The sequence below is a fragment of the Lepeophtheirus salmonis genome, chromosome 2 (genome assembly GCF_016086655.4).
Source record: "Lepeophtheirus salmonis chromosome 2, UVic_Lsal_1.4, whole genome shotgun sequence".
Classification (NCBI taxonomy): domain Eukaryota; kingdom Metazoa; phylum Arthropoda; class Copepoda; order Siphonostomatoida; family Caligidae; genus Lepeophtheirus; species Lepeophtheirus salmonis.
Window position 1 is genome coordinate 31,196,723 of NC_052132.2, and position 14,505 is coordinate 31,211,227.

Genomic DNA, 14,505 nt, shown 5'->3' on the forward strand with positions numbered 1-14,505 from the left:
TTGATTGTATCATCATAGGAAAGATTTGAAGATTTAGGGATAGATTAAGGATGGAGTTGCACGCAGAGCTGTATTCCAATTCAACAGTATTAATTCCGAATACATGAAAAAATGAATGAAGTCCGGACACGAGTACTACAGCTCTGGTTGAATCCCAGATGATTCCGCCTTAAATATGATTGAATGGTTTAGCATTCATCTCTTTTGAGAATAAAGGATAAGTAATAGAAAAGCTCTAAGAATACAATGGTAATTATTTTCTTCCCTCTTCAATTTGAGCCATTCAAGGTTAAGACCTCATTCTGCTCAACTACGTCCTTGTGTCTTGATTTAATGATTATTTCGTCATGCGTATCAATGGATACACTATTTGACTCATGTTTATCCTAACTCTTTATGTCATAGCAAAAAAGCAACGTCCATTTTAGTATTTGCTAGCAGAAGTACTCCACACTGCCTGGAGTAATTAGGCGTCAGGTAAATGACAGCTTTTGTTTTTATAACATATATGATACCTCCCCTAGAAATCCTAAGTATTATATCAATTCATAGAGTTGATATCTTTGTTACTAAAAAAAAAGAGCACGATGAGAAGGTGGGAGCAAGACGTATAATAATACTGAATGAATACCCTTGTTAATATCTGCTACATGTTGGACCATTTTGAGGGGGAAAAATAGTTTACTACTATAAAGAGGAAAGCCCTCAATATTTAATATAACATTAGCGCAGGAAAAAGTATTATTATTGCATTTAAATTCATATATATTTACTTTATTATGCATTTTTAAAACAATTTACACCCGAGATGGGCGATAATTCTTCTTCATTATGAATAAAAAGAAGAAAAAGCATACGCTAAAATTGTTTTTCCTGTATTTAATTTTTAAATTTACTTTTTTGATCACAAACATGTCAATTCTGATTATGGTATACGCCTGAAATTTTTCATATTTATAACTACGTAATTATTTCTTATATCCAAAATATATATATAATACACATCAGGGAGAACTATATTTAGTGCACCCTATATACGTGTTTGATTCTATATGCAAAATCCTGCGATAGTTCAAGTATACGACTACGTTTCTTATTTATTATTTAAAATATATTTATGATATTCATCAGGGTGTATTATATACCGTGCCTGTGACTGTTTTTTATACATTTATACAAGCATACATACAAACTTTGGTTTTTTTTTATATTAAAACAGATATATACATTTTTGTACCTTTATTTGATCAATAATAAGCAATGGCCATTTTATACATATGTACGTTCAATATACAATACAAATTGAAACAATTGGAAGTTAAATTGATTTAATATCACCTTGGCCTAATAGTGACTCTCTTTCTCTCTCTCTCTTAATATAAGAAGTGGAAGATATATATTTATACTTAAGTACTTAGTAAGTATAATTTGTAACACATATTCTATGAGAAGTCATATGTCGATGCCACTAGTATAAACTCCCTTTATGCCTTGATAAACAACATCAATGTACGTTTAATTTGCAAAATAATGTTTCAGTAGGGATATTTAATGATACACACTTGAATGTCCCTAATATACGAGTGAATACATACAAAATTCATATTAGGTATGTATAAACAAACACTCAAATTTATATTCTGATATCTAAATCGTTCACTACTTATCTGGACATATTATATTAATACAAACGTTTTTTGTATGTATCACAGTTTTATTATTTGCGATAAATTCACAAACAGACGATCCCATCAGAATGGAACTTTACAAGTGAATAATTGCATGCACTTTTTTAAACCGGGTCAAATTAATTTTTTACAATAAACCATTAAGATAGGAGTATCAATATTTTTTTTTAAACTAATGAATCATTTTTTTTATTTAATCAAGAATTAAAGCGTAGTTACTTTGAATAAATCCTCCTTATTACACCCAAATAATCCTAAGGAAGCCATTAGAGGCTAAAGTATATATATTGTATTTTAAAAGTCAAAAATTTATATATATAGTGAAATAAATAAATATTTAATCACTTTTCCATTTTGTAAGTTTGCCCACTTTGTTGATTTGGACGTAAGTTTTGGGTCATTTTATTGCTGGAAGACCAACTACATGATCCATTTTCAGTGCCCTGCTTATTGAGAAAGGGATTGTCGTCTGAGATGGAGAACGAAGCATTTCTTACGTGATACCAGTGATGGAACTGGTAATCTTCTGAAACGTTGTCGGCATCGGTTCCATAGTGATAAAATACTTACACAAGGCGGTATGGATCAACCAAGTGACTACTTAAAAAGTAATCGCATTTGAATAGATTATAGTCAGATTAAGAATCCTGACGCGATCATCTATACGGACGGGGCTAAAGACGTAGATGGAAACACCGGGACTGGATGGGCCATCATTGAAGGTGATGCATCAATTTGTCATTCAATGGCTTCATTAATAAAGATGCTTCTGTGATTCAAGCAGAGATTTTTGCCATAATACAAGGTATAGAAACTCTTCCCAAGTACTAAAGAACACTAAATAATGTAATAATCAGATTGGACTCCCAATCAGTAATTGCTGCAATCTTTAATCACCTTAGTAGAAGTAAATAAGTTTTAAAATGTAAAGAAACCATCATCAAAGGAATGAGTGAAAAAATATACATTTAGAATGATGTAAAGGACATTCTGATATTACAAGAAAGGAATTTGCATACCATCTTGCCAAGAGAGGTACTGAAAGCCGAAACTAGTTTACTATTGGGACACCTCCAAGCTACATAAAGAAGGTAATTTATTACTTCTTCTATCAATATTGGTGTGACCGATGTAAAAAAGATCAAAGTATGAAAAATACGCATAATATGCTTAATAACCCAAAATCGAACTGTATCAAGCTTGGAAGAGAAAAATTGAGACTCATTGTACAAGCTTACACTGGAAATTTCCTTTTTCTAGCTCACCTAAGCAAGTGGAAAGACATAAGCTCAATGGGTAATGTATGTGTGGAAGAATTTCAATGTACAGACCATCTCATCAATAGATGCCCGGCCCTATCTTACGGGAGGCATTAAGCAATGAATTTGAAAAACGAAGACTTTCGTATTTTAAAATTTATGAAATGTAAAAAAATAAAAAATACTATTGAACAAAATTTTAATGTAAACAAGGTTTTAGAATCTCTTGTAATAGCACAAATACCCCGTTGTGTGGTCTTGTTCGTTGCCTTAGATTTGTACAATTTTCTTTTATGTACATATATATGGATAACAGTAATAAATATTTAACTAACTATGAAACTTTTTTTGTATGTATTATTCAACGAGTTCAAAAGGCTATTTTTTTTGCTCCTGTGTTAAAGGATTTTTCTGCGGACACAGACCGTATTATAAAGGACTCTTCACACCGTTGGATACGCACAATCTATCTTTATCTTCATTTAGTAGTGAACACCTCCTGATAAGGAAAGACAACTAAGGAAATACAATGAAAAACCCGAAGTGCCTAGGGACATAGGAAGGTTATCTTTCATTTTTTTCTTTCATCCCTTTTTTTCTTCAATTTTATTTCTTTCCTTTACTCTGTGTTCACAGTGATCTAGAAAGCATGCATTGAAGAGCGTGCCGTGTGTTTTTTTCTCCCTTTCTTACTTAAAAGTAACTTGTGCACCCTCACTAGCCAATCCACCTATTATATTAGTGATAGGTTTGGAAATGGATTTGCATCCCATGGACCGGCACCCGATGACAAATGGCAACAGCAAGATGTCCTATGCCAAAGTGGACACAAGCCGACATATGACAAATATATCATATGCTAGTATCCACAAAAACAAGTGTATTGATGTAAGAGATAGAGCCAGTTCTATTGAAATGGAAAGATACAAGTTGCCTCGGTAAATGGTGTTATAGCTGATGTATGCATGAAAATCAAGAGATCGATATAATAAGCTTAGCGTATCATCTATTAGAAAAGTGGAAATAACTGCCTTAAACACTATTGGAAGGTTTAAGGATAAGAAAATGATTTTATCTTTGCCATCAAAATTAGTCGCAGTTATTGAACAAAACCCATGTATGTGCCCACCTTCGGCAAGAGCATTTTAAACAGTATAGCGAAATGAGGGGGCCAAACTATGAAATTGTGATCGAGACAAATCCCAACGCCATCCCATAAATTCTTCCAATTAGTGGCCAATTGGTTACACTAAAATTTAAAGTACCAAGACAACAATACTTCTAATGCTTCAGCATTATGGGACATAATAAGTTATCTTGTAATGCAAAAAGAATTCAGGCGTTTGTATATGAGAGTATTTTTCATGAAAGAACGAATGTCTCTAACTAATAGGGAGCCTCTGGCAGAAAATTCTGAAATAACTACCGATAAGAACGTTGTTGAGTTACAGCTAATTATTAAGAAAAAAAAATCTAGCAAGGGTTGCCAACGTAAAGATTTCTACTGGAGATGATGTGAGTACTCAAGGTTCTAATGCCTTAAACGTTCCTCAATAAGTGACACATGAGACGGAAAAAAACATATAAAAGCAGTCCCCTCTCAAATGTTGTAGGGATTATACCCTCCGACGAGAGTAGAATGAAGATGGTGAATGTGCCGTAGTAAGTGAAGACACCGTTAAGGATATAAATACTAAAAAAAATGGGAATGATTTAGATCAGAGGTCGTAGGTTTTTCAGGCAGAAAATGTCAAGGATAGCTGACAAAATCAAGGATAAGCTTGAATAACGATCTTCGAGATGAATTAGAGAACAAAGCCTTTAATCTACTCAGTCATTGAAATATTGGTCCATTTGTACATATCTATGATGTAAAAAAATATATTGGGATTATCTCCTTTCCTTGATTTTTGTTCAAGATTGCTTTCATGTAAATTGTATAAATTTGAACAGCATCTAAACGAAAGATTCAAACTGAAATTGTCTGAAATTCAAGTTTGTTTGATCTTTTTAAAGATGTCTGCTTCATATTTGACTCATCATCACAGCTCCGATTTTTTTTTTAAACTCTCAAAATCCTTATACATTCCATTTCCACAAAATGCATCATGTTTTTATATGCAGTGACAATGGTTACTTATACCTTATGAGCGCAACCTTATCTAACCAAACAAAGGAACAGTCCGTAAAAATTGGGACTATTGATATAACACTATAACAAGTATAATTAGAATGCATAGAAATTAATTTCAATTATCTTTATAATTTATTGATTTCCAAAATGTCTAATTAAGAAACATCTCTATGAGGAACATTTTATTGTCTTCCAAAAGTTAAAAGGGAGGATTTGATTAATTTAAGAAAAAAAATGATACTACCTCTGAAAAATGCAAAAAATCCTGAATTTCCATCTCATTATGATGCAGGATGTCTCAGAAAAGTGGTAATTGGCTGTGGTGATGCAAACCACGGAGAGGACTCGTTGAGGGACTCAAAAGTCAGACAGTAGGAGAGCACTAGAAAATGAGAGACGTAAGGGAGGAAAACTGTAAAGCTCAGAACAGTGAATGTAATCTGGAATCGGAATAGAAAGAGGAAAATGAGGCCTTCATGAATCTTCGTTCTTGTCCAGAGTAGGTAACAGGGTACATTACGTAGTCACTCAAAGGACTCGATTACTTGGGATTGTATATCTAGAACTGTAAATTCATACCTCCTATGGATCTCAAGGCAAATTATGAAAACCATAACAAGTGACGATTTTTTAAGTGTATTTTTCGATAGGCCAGAATTCGTTTGTAATAGTTGTCTGAAGGGATATTTATCAAATAATATAAAAATTACAATTCTAATACAATTTAGAATGATAATGTGGCTACAACTTTTATTAAATATTTAAACAAATATAATGTAAATTCCTTTGTCAGTGTTTAATTCCATTAACTAATTAATTTATTGAATAAATGTGAATGTATATTTAATGACTACAGAATTGGCTTTAAAAAAATTTATTCGACACTTCATATAATTTTGTCTGTTACAATACGTATTGTTAGAGCCATCCCTATAGCAAGGTTTCAGATTTTGAAGATTTAAGGTGCTTCAACTTAATAATATTTTTTTTTTGTCAGGTTTCCTTTATCTATCTTTTTGAAGGTGCAATTATTCCATATCTTCGAAAAGATAATTATATACGGCAGCTACTGTTGTATCTGACAACCGAAATCTGTCCGTCATTATTGCAAGATTAGGGTAACATCAAGAGACAAGCAATGTCAGCTTCCTATATTTGAAATTGTTATACAGAATAAACCTGTTAATTAGTCTATTTTTCAAAATACAAGGAGGTAATAATAAAGAATGTTAAATTTTGATTTATTTATTCCAAATGTACAAAGTAAATTTAGTTTACAAACATTTAGCATTTATGTTATCTGTATTATTATATACTAACTTTTAGAGAATAAAAATAAGATATTGGCAGAATTTTTCTTCTTTTCATAAGTAATTTTTATCTTTTTCGTCTATTTTCCCACTCAATCCGGGGACGCATAACGTTTATCTTGCTGTAGAAGTCAGGGATTTAACTTGAGCAAAAAATTACATATCGTACATTTTTTGAAACACAGAAAGCTTCTTTATAAATAAGAAAAAAAAAATTTTTTTTTTACCTCATACAGAAACCTTTCCGGACAAAAAAAAGGGGGGGGGAGTAATTTTTTATACATAGTAAAATGGATTTCTATTTACCATTTGCAACTTTTAAGGAGTCAGAATGCGTAATAGCTCAATTTTGGGTTCCTGTGATACCTCCTAATGGGTGGTATTAGCCCTAATTTGGGGATCGGAATATTCAACCCGTGAGTAGTTACAATGTTATATGTATATGGATGAATAAATTTCCACACAAAAAAGGAGTCGACCTTACTCTCTTATGTGGCTTAGTTGGGTTTTCTTCTTCGAATACATTTTTATCCTGTCATCATCTCCCTAGATATCATAATGTTGTTGTTGAAGCTGAAGAACATATCTCGGATCTCTTTATTTTTTTGTCCTAATTTTTAGGACAAAAAACATAGAAGTTTGTTTGTCTTGAATGAATGAAAATTGATTGTTTGTATAAGAAAAGCAAATATAAACTTAAATTTATGTTTTTGTGCGGTTTGCTTTATTAATATGGGTTATATTGATGATGAAAGCATTTGTGAGCGGCGCCAAATATTATTGAGCAGGACCGTACTCGCCATTTTAGAAGAGCGATAAAATCAATATAATTTTTGCTAATTTATATAAATTTGTATTACTTTTTCCGTTTCTACATCTAATGAGATAACATCAAAAAAATTGAAAGGTTAAATAATGATTTTAAAGATTGAAAGAAAAGACAATTGAAGTTATGTCATAAGATAAGCTATAATCTTTTTTTGATGCTGAATGTGTGGCTCTCTGTTGTCTTCGGTTCACTTATTTGTCTATCATGTAGCTGGTCACTCTAAGAAGACTCAGATATAAGAGACACCACCAGCTCTTTCGTGTGTTGAGATTACGTTGGTAGACCCGTAGGCTGCTAGATATATATAATTCTGGCCTAATAATGAAAATGCGAATATTTATTATCAAAATGGTTTTATTGTTTTTCAAAGTATTCTCCAGTATGATTTATCAGTTTTGCATGCGCTCAAACGAATTGTCGAAGTTATTTTTCCACTCCGATGGAGACACCTCCCACACATGGTTTTAAACACTTCACCAGCATCTTCTGGCTATGAAAAACGTTGACTACGTATTTTTTCCTTGATGTGTGGGAATAAAAAGAATTGATTGGGTGCCAAGTCAGGGCTGTGCGGCGGATGACTCATCAATTCGACATTTTGGCCGGTCAAAAAGGTGCTGGTTTGAGCCAGTGTGTGAGAGCTCGCATTGTCATGTTAAACAATGATTCGTCTTCTCTTGTTCGTTTTTCGAATTTCTCCGAAGACGTCAGGTAAACAAATTGTAATATACCACTCAGAATTGACCGCATTACGATGTTCAAGTGTAACAGTCGCCACATGACCAGTTTTACTAATGAAACAAGCGACTTTCGTTGGATTGTGCTTGTATTCTAAGACCCAAACGGTCGATTTTTGTTTTGTTTCGGACTCAACACATAGATCCATGATTCGTCACCTGTGACGATCTTATAACCGTCTTTTGAAGCAATGCCAGAGTATATTTGCACAATTTCTTTGCACCAATCGATACGAGCCATCTTTTGAGGGATTGTCAAATTGTACAGGATCCAACGAGAATAAACCTTTTTTACGGCTAGGTTTACATGTAATATCGAATTAATGCTAGTGGAAGAAATGCCTATGGATACCTTTATCTTATAGTATGTCACATGACGATCTTGCATAATCATTTCACTCACGGCATCAATGTTCTCTGGCACAACGGCCGTTTTTGGACGACCTTCACGGAACTTGTATTTGAGCGATCGTCGGCCACGATTGAATTCATTAAAACAGTTTTTCATATTGTTATAGGATGGTGGTTTATCGCCATACAAAGATTTAAGTTCATCAACGCACTCTTGTCGTAACTAATCCACGTCGAAAATTATGAAAAATTGTCGCAAGAAAATGTTCACGACTTAATTCCATTTTTTCGCTGTAAAAACACAAATGATGGTCGTACGTCAAAACATTCTGAGTTCGATTATGCTACATAAATGTCAGACTTACCAAAGGAAATGCCAAATTACACCTGGCAACACTTAGTGTAGCCTAGGCCAGAAATATTTATCGTAGCCTACCTAAAACTTTCTTTTTTGTTAACGAATTTTCCTGACCGAAATGCGCTTTTTTAATATTTTTATTTAGTAAATTGACATAATATCTCAAAATCTCACGCAAACATCTTTTCAAAAACTTGAGAACCCAGTGCTCAAGGTCAAACTAATTATCAGGATTAATTGGATCAAAGTGTGCGAAACCTTATCATAACATGTCATATGTCACAATTTTCCTATTGGATGAAAATCGTATATATTTTGGGGATGTTAGAAAAAGTCCGAAAATCGACATGGTAACTCTGACAATTTAAAGACTGTTTTGGAGGAGAACAGCTTAGCTATTATGATATTTCAATACATTAGCTACAATCCGCTCTGACTAGGAAGGAGGGGAAATACATAATACATGTGTTATGTCATTGAAATGGTTTAATGGTTAAACTTTCTACATATGAGAGTAATTAAATGTAATTATTTTTTGAAATTACTAAAATATGACCTGTTAAATTATATTTCAATTTACTACATTAACATGTCTAAAAAAATAGAAGAATGAATATTATTTTCCTTAGTAGTTGTCATTATTATTTAATTCAAGAGCAGTGAACATCCTTTCCTAAATAGATTCAATTACATGCTAAGCCTGATTTAACATTTGTGTGTGCTCATACAAGTCAGAGCGTAACCCTCAGGATTTGTTGCAGAGTTATAATTGTAAGCCCTTGCTGGACTCAGAGAAAGTTTGGGATTGACATCGGAGTCATTCTACCAAATGTCTTTGTGTATTTCTTTTTCTCTCTCCTCCCTTATCACACCTGATTGTAGATGATCTAATGAAACGCCATGAGCATTATTCCTTCTCTCCTCCAAAACATTCTTCAAATTGTCAGGATTACCATATTGATTTTCGGTTTCCTTTTTTTTAACATACCCATTGTTCACAGGATTTTCATCATTGCTTATATACATGTGTGCGCTTCTAAAACTGAACACTCTGAAAATTTAAAAACTAGTTAAATAATTATGTAATTTCTAAAGTGGTCGACGAATTAACTTATTTAAAATGAAAGATGAGAGTCTTAGACACATGTTTATTATATATGGCCGCCCATGTTCTCCACCACCAACTCCAGCCTGGACCGGAACTTGTTGTATGACTTGGCGATGAAGCTCTTGTCGAGGTTGGCTCAGGCATTCTTGACAGCAGACTTCAGCTGGTCCTTGGACTTATATTGGACTCCTGACAGCATCCCCTTTAAACGCCCAAACACTGCGAAGTGAAGCAGCGAACAATCAGGCGAGTGAAGCCTTTTTCTTAAGCTTATTGAGAAGAATATTCGACCTTTCGAGGCGTTTTTCATTGTCTACAGGCTTGAGGCATAAAAAAACTTACTTTAAGTTAGTTCTTAGACCTATTTGTTCGACAGACCTTTTCTTTTAAGAACATTGAAAAAAAAATTTAGCTGAAATTATGATTGAACTAAAGTTAGGCTGGAATCGATAAAAAGGGGGACTTACTACTGAAATTGAGTTCACTCAATGTCTCTACAATAGTGTACTGGTGTCGATATCTACTTCTATTCAGTCACCCATTTTATTTATCCTTTTCATTTACTCCGTGTTTCTAGACATTAGGAGTCCACATTTCCCCTAATAAAGTGAAGGACATCATGAATGAGGAATTGGACTCAGAAGCATGATAACTTCGACTTGGAAAAAATATGTGCTATAGACATCGAGGGATATCTATACAAAAGGGATGACAATAATAAAGACATGCATTGGAAAAGGTCAGCTTGTATGTGAATAGATATTCTTATTTGTATGCATATTAAGTAAATCGGGAGATAATTATAACCTTAGAGCGCTAAAACAGATATTTCCGTCAGTTTTTGTGGTTTGAAATTTATGATATGTGTATATGGTAAAGTCAATATAATAGTAAAATGTTTAATTATACTTAATCAGTGCAACTCTATTTGACCAATTAAAGGAATAACTAATAATAGGTAGTCGTTGTTTAGCCACTTGGTTTGATAGCTTTGGGGATAATTGGAGCAAGATAGGATTCACACTACACCGTATGTGTAGACTGGACAGACAAGGCATGGTTTTAAACAGCCATAAATTTCACTGTATATCTGTGAGAAAATTAGTAAAAAGGATAAAATGCTATATTTTACCTCAAAAAGTAAAGAAAATATGTTATTTTGATTTCAAAAATATGCCTGAAAATATGTTCTGAAAGATGTGATCACAGATTTTTCCCCACCCTACTTCAATACTATCAACAATAAATTAAATAAAGATGATATTTTTCTCTAATTGTCCAACTTTTTTTTTTGTCCCAACCGAACAAAATAAGTAAATAATTATCCAAATCTAGGCATTTCAAATATAATTTCAGTACAATCACTTTGATTCAATTAAAATATCAATGTTCCTCATTTACATCAAATAGTATTTTATTCAATTTTTTTATAATTGACCCCATTTGATGAAGTATCGACAAGTTTTATTAGGAATTTGTCCATTTCAGCTCATAGTTGTAAAAATATCAACTATTATACTACAACTTATTACGGTATGTATTTGTCAGTATTTTTCCTGTTGCCAACTCTAATTTATTATTTAAAGAATAGTTATCAATTATAATGTATATTAAACTGATAATTTTATCAATCTAGAAATTCTAAACGAAGGACATTGACGGATATGATTATATAAGATAAAAATCCTAATCAGATCTAATATATTCTTTGAGTTTATAGTACGTAGAATTAGCTGCTTCAAATTAAACAAGAGTCAACTAATGAAAATGAATGACAACAGCTGAAATTTTCCTTTCAGTTATTTGGATTAATTTGTACGTGTTGAGACTTTTATGAATTGAAAAAACTGTGTCGACGTATTAGGAACTCAAAAAATGTATACTATGGGATTGATTTTATCCTATGTAATTATATCAGTCAAGGGGCCTCGTTTAAAATTAGTGTCATTTCATACTCAGTCATTTGTATGATTATCAATTAAATGTTTATAATCATTAATAACTACTCTCTAAATAGATATGTAACAAAAAAACAAAAAAATATCACGTCATTTGAACAAATTGTTGTGGAAGAAGTTAGGGGTATAATTCTGTGAGATATGTGGTCTTTTCGCTGAAAATTCTAAATATAGGAAGGGATACATGGTCGACAGCATCTGAAGTGATCAAGTTTATTCCATCTATGGGATCCAACAAAGGAAGAGTTTTTAACAGAATAATCAAGAATTTTAGGAAAAGCATGTCATAGTATCATATTTCATCATTTTAATTTTATGTACTGCACATAATTTGGATATTTCAGTTCGTTTTAGTAAATTTGTTCTGCATGTATATTTATAGTAGATATAGTTCAACTCCAGGGCACTAAATTTAAAGTATAATGTTTTTTTATTTATCTTTACGTAATTACCCTGGACTTTATTATTGTTATATTTAGATTATCTTTTTTGTTTATATATATATTCATATGAAGGAACCGAATAAAATAAAATTCAATATTTTCCTTTTAAATCTGTTTTATCTCATAGATAATGGTAAAAAAAGACATTTTGATTACAAAATCATGTGTCTAGCTTCAATATTTAGGAAGTTATGACCAATTTATCATTGGAATTACATCTCCTTTTTTTCCTACTGTTTATTTTACAACCTACACCAAAATGAGTGATCTAATATGATTTTTCAATAAAACAACACAACTTTCTAAAATATAAAGATAATTGAAGGACATTTTTAGGAATTAAAGAATACAATATTGTGCAAAAGTTGTTATTTTTAAACACTTACAATTGAAAAAAAATTTAAAAAATAGTACTTTCGTATTGCGTAGTAAGATTAAAGATAATTAAGTCGGGTTAAAATTTATGTATTTTTTGCATTTGACAGATTAGAGAGCAACTTAACAAGATACTAGAAAAAAATATATTTTATAATGCAGTATAACATTTATTTAATCCATTACACCTAATCTGTTATTTTGAAGACTATATTTTGATAACTTTTTTTCAAGCCAATAGTTTGATTAAACGAAGCAACATATTGATTTTTTTATACTGGGTGAAAGATTAAGAATTCATCTAGATTAAATATAAGTGACGTTAAATTCATTTTCCCCATTTAAGAAATGAAAGTTCAACATTTTATGAGAATATCCAAAACACTTTTAGACTTAAGCACATGCCTCTTGCAAGTTTTTTTTCAATGTAAATCGGCATTAGGTAATATATCTACTCTAAGTAATATTTAACACTTGCCAACATAGAAAATACGTAAGACCAGCTACCAGATTTCTTTTTTCTTCAAAATTTTCCTTTTCCTTTTCCTTTTGATGGTCGAGATTGAGAATGGATAAAACATCTAATCTGTTGGAAAGGAGAAAATATAATATCCGTATGAGGTTCGAATATTTTCTAACAAATAATGTTACTTTAGAATTTTTTTTTTTAACAAAAAATTAAATTTCGTTGGAAAATTCAAGCCAGTTTAATATGTATAAAAAAGTTTCATATTAAACAGGTAATTATTTCATTAATACTGTATTTTAATAACCATCATAAACATATTATCTATTGATTTCTTTTAGGTACTTAGTAAACATATCACAAAATCAAATAAATTCGTTTTTATTTTGAAATACATTCTGTCAAAAAATTACCAGCAATTGTTAAATAAAAAACAAATTTCAAATTTAATACTTAAAATTAATTTTGTCGCCTTCAAAGTAATTTCAATTCGATGCAATACACATATGTCAACGGGTTTTTTTCAGTTCTCCAAACATTTTCAGGGAGTTTTTGGCATTGCCTTTAGCTCCTTCCATGAATTTTGTTTTATGGATTCAATAGACTTAAAACGGGTTTCATGGAGTGGCAAATTTAAGTTTGGGAAGCTAAATCAGGTGAATATGGTGGTTGATCGATGGTATTTATTGAGTGTTTGGCGTTGAATTCGCTCACAAGCGTGGCTTTGTACGATGGTGGCTTGTTCATCCATAATTTTTTTCGGTTTGAAGGATTTTTTTAGGCAAATACCTTAGTAGGCCCAAATAGTACTCCTTATTAACCCTTTGTCCTGTTGGAAGGAATTCATGATGCACTAGACCACAGACATTAGAAAAACAATAAGTATCCCTTTGACTTTTGAGCGACTTTGGTGTGATTTTCGATTATTTTTCTCCCCCCATTCGGATGTTTGTTGCAACGTTTGCATGTCATACTCGTATACCTATGTCTCACCACCAGTTATGATGCGTTCCATGAACGTTGAGTCAGAGTTTGAACGATCAATTATGTCCGAAGAGACTTTCTCACGGTACTGTTTTTGCAGAAAATTAATCTCTTTTGGAGCAAGCCGTGCAGTGACCTTTCTCATCCCCAAATTTTTCAGTCAGAATGGTACAAACTAACTTGTGAGATATGTTAAGGGTAGGTGATAACGCCCTTAATCTTATATGACGATTTTTCAACACAATTTCCATCACCGCGTCGATGCTCAGTTTTAGGTGTTAGAGGAGGAAGGTTGTCCAGAACGCCGCATGTCTTCAACGATCTCACGACTCTCCTTGAACACTTTGTCACACACATATACACGGGTTTTTGATAAAACTGATTCACGAAAAGCTTATTCTAACATTTTCAACGAGTAAGCCTATGAAACTTCATTTGCAACACAAAATGGAAAGAAAAATCTTTGTTCAATAATTTCGTTCGTTGTAAAATCCTGGAACACTAG

At 32.1% G+C, this 14,505-nt stretch overlaps 1 long non-coding RNA gene across 1 annotated transcript; it reads left to right on the forward strand.

Annotated features, from left to right (window-relative positions):
* Window positions 1-1,484: 1,484 nt before the first annotated feature.
* Window positions 1,485-2,828, forward strand: LOC121132237 (uncharacterized). Its single transcript, XR_005869271.2, has 3 exons — window positions 1,485-1,609; window positions 1,713-1,966; window positions 2,050-2,828. It is a non-coding gene; the product is annotated as an uncharacterized lncRNA (long non-coding RNA).
* The last annotated feature ends 11,677 nt before the right edge of the window (window positions 2,829-14,505 follow it).